Raw genomic sequence first — 3,866 nt, forward strand, 5'->3', positions numbered from 1 at the left:
GTGTTTGGACAGTGGAAGGATATGGGTCTGGAGAATGCCTCACCAAGAGTTTTGGCTCAACAGATTGCAGCCAACTGTGAAGCATGGTGGTTTCAGCGTGATGGTTTGGGGAGCTGTTTTGGGTTGGTGGGAGATCGAGCATAGTGGAGTGCGTTGGCAACATAAATTTTGCGAAATACGTCGAAATATTGGAGGAAGGACTCTTACCACTTTATACCTCGGGTTTCGTGGACAAGGACACAACGTTGTTCCAGGAAGATGGAGCACCGTGTCACACAGCTAGAAACACCCAAAAGTGGCAGGAAGAAAATGGTATCCAGAAGTTGCCCTGGCCGAGCCAATCTCTTGACATGAACCCTATCGAAAACCTTTGGGCCATACTCGACCGGCAAGTCAAGAAACAAAAAAAAAAAACCAAACTTCGAAGAGCGATCTACTCCAAGTTTTGAAGCAAGAATGGGCTAAAATTCCACAATCTAAAATTGACGAGATGATTCTCACGATGCCCCAAAGGATCAACGAATACTGTAAATACTGTTTTTAATCACCAGCTTTATTATATTATTTTTTCTATATTGTTTAATTCTCGTATTCTATCTCGCATTACATTCTGTTTTCGTGTATTTGTTGCATTTCAAAACGTTCCTGTAACTGTCATCAACTGACAGGCTTGTTTCTGGCTTGAAAAATAGCGTTTACTCGAAACGTCGCCAAGTAAATAAATTGCTACATAGTTTTTATTCAAATGTGATTTTTCTCTTGAAGACTAATTTCTTTACATATATATTTCAGTATTTTTAAGTAGTTGAGCACAATTGTACTGTAATTTCTCTGACAATATTATGCGGGGATAAGTAGATAATAGACTTGTTCTTATATTCACGTTGCACTTCTTTTTTCCTTATTTTATTTCAATGATCTTTATGATTCGAACACGTGTATTTCACAAGAAATTTAAGACAATTATGAGAAAGACATCAAATATGTTTTGTGCAGCTTTTAGCCGCTTGTATATGTGTGCTTATATAGCTTATATATTTGCCACTAGATGGCAGCTGCGAATTTTCAAACTACGCTAACTCCTAACAAACTACCGTTGCTAGCCCAAAGTTTTGTAGGATTTTTGTATATACTAGGAGAAACGCCGCAATACGGACGTCTGTCTGTTTGTCTTAGAAATTACTCATTGTCGTATTCATACCTCTTTGTGAAAATTGTAAAAAGTGAACGTTTTCTAAAAAAGTATTTTTCTCTGGGAAGTACTGCACGGGAAAAGTGTTCGGATAGTGCTCTTTACTCATACGCAACTTATTGCATCAAAATTATTCAATGTACAGAGCTCAAAATTTTAATAAATTTTACTGATATAAACTGCATTGTTTTTAAATGTTAAAAGTGCTACTCTTTATTAAAAAAATAATAGTTTTTTAAGAACTCCAGTTTTTTGTACTACATCTAAACTTACACTAGTAAAGATATAATCAAACCTTCACGTACAGTCCTAGTGAAAGTCATATTCTTGTTATGAGGAGAGTACTTTTATTTATAATTGTGTTATGTTATAAAGAAATTGTTGTTGCACATATTATAGTTATTTTTCTTATTGTCTGAATCTTGAATACTCAAAGTGTGAAATGTTTTAAGGACTCAGTTACCACTTTTGACATTGAGATCTTGTATTTCAACACAGCAGATGGCATCATTGTATTTATTATTTCGGTCACATACAAAGATAAATATATAGATGGCCATGCCATTGCTCCATTATAGTAAGATAACTCATTCTAATTGCTTAAGGAAAATGGAACTCGTTTCTTGGAATTAATAAGGTTTAAAGTGTTATTACTCATAGGGTTTGCAGTTTTTAATCCACAAGTGGTTAACGTACCGGACTGTGTATTTGGGGTTCACAGTTTGTATCCTGTTACCATCTCCGCACTTTTAGGCCATGGGTGGGTTATAACAGTGATAGTGAATTCCCACTATTCGGTCTGACAAAAGTTGCCCAACAGTTGGCGAAGTGTAGTGTTGACTAGCTGCTTTCCCTCTAGTTTATCACTTCAAATTTAATGGAAGCATATCGTAATTGTCAAAGTACATATTTTTTTATCAGAGAAATATGGCATAGTCATGTCGACTTTTTCATGAAGTTACAAGTCTACCCGAAAAAAAAATATATACAGCAGATTTAAAACGAATATATACTGAGCAACAAAGCATTTTCAAGTGCCTTATTTGTATTTACAATAAAGGCTTTTTTTTTCGAAGGGAACTATTTTATTCAATTTCATTTATTCTTTGTCAAATTGGACATATTTTACACTCTGAACATATATGTGTGTGTGTGTTTTTATGCGTATTATTGAATCTTCTATTACTGTAATTTTGTAATTTACCTCTTGGTGTGTCTTGTAATACCACAACGATACATTTAGTTTAGTTTAGGCAGTGATGAAAGTGATTTAAGCATCTGTTATCTATATTTTTACTAAGGTAATTATCTTAAATACTGTAGAGTTGAAATTTACACATTAAAACATTTATTTATTCAATTATTTAATAAAATAAATAATAAAAAAATCGAAAATTTTGATTTTGTGTTGATTTCGGCGTACTCCAAACGAAAGCATTAACATATGTTAACACTTTTTTGTGATTCCAAACAAACTTATTTTTAATAAGTCGCTATAAACCCTTAGCATCTCTATCATATAGTAATTCAAAGGATGAAAATCCTGTTGTAGCTTGAAAGACTTCTTGATATGCAAATAGTACAAAAGGCGCTATCACATCCTTCTCAATATGATATTCTTGTACTATTACTCTTAGCATAGCCTTAATTGTCCTATTTGCTCTCTCACATCCCATTTGTTTGTGGTCTGTAAGGACTAATGTGTTTCATTTTTACTCCTATTGCCTTCCATAGTTCTTGAATTATTTTCGATTGAAAATTGCTTCCTTAGTCTGATAAGAATTCTTCAGAATATCCATCCTGTGAGAATATTACTGTCAGCTCTCACGCTGTTTCCTCTGCTTCTGTAGAATCTAGGGCTGCTTCTTCTACATATCTAGATGTAGAATCAACCACTGTGAGAATATATTTATTCCCTTGCTCTGTTACTGAGAGTGTTCTAATAATATCAGTTTTAATGAAACTAAAGGGTTCACTAATAAGTGGTAGATTAACCATTGAGCTTTCTCCTTTCATACCCCTCTTACCAGTTGGCGGACATACTGGATACCTGTTTACATAAGTCCCTTTTTTCTTTAAACATGCCCAAGCAGTAGTAGTTTTTACTGATCCAATATTTTGTTATAGCTATGCCGAAATGCCCAACCAACAGTGCATCATACCCTAACTCTAATACTGTCTATCTACATTCCTATAAAGTATTATTTGATCCGTAATATCTATTGCATCATTCCAATTACATTTACACCTCAACACTCCTTCTCACCAGTAATGCGCCCCAGTGGCACAACCGTATGTCTGCGGACTTACAACGCTAGAAACCAGGTTTTGACGCTCGTGGTTGGCAGAGCACAGATAGCTTATTGTGTAGCTTTGTGGTTAACTTCAAAGAAACAAACAAACAGAAATCACCAGTAATAAGAATTTCGCCCGAGTTTACTTTCAGTTCCTCTACCACAGCTTTACTGCGGTATTTATCCAAAGTCTCGTCTTATAACTGTCATTTAATTTGTTACGACAGCGGAAGTCACGTGACGCTAGTAACAATGTCATGATATTCTCGAAGGTTCGTGAATGCTCGAGTGTTTGCTAGATGTGCGGTATTCTTGTTTATAAGTGTGCCAGACAATGAATCGGAATTAGAATAGCAGACAGAGAGATTGAAGATATAGGC

Source organism: Limulus polyphemus, unplaced genomic scaffold (genome assembly GCF_000517525.1).
Source record: "Limulus polyphemus unplaced genomic scaffold, Limulus_polyphemus-2.1.2 Scaffold141, whole genome shotgun sequence".
Taxonomy (NCBI): Eukaryota; Metazoa; Arthropoda; class Merostomata; order Xiphosura; family Limulidae; genus Limulus; species Limulus polyphemus.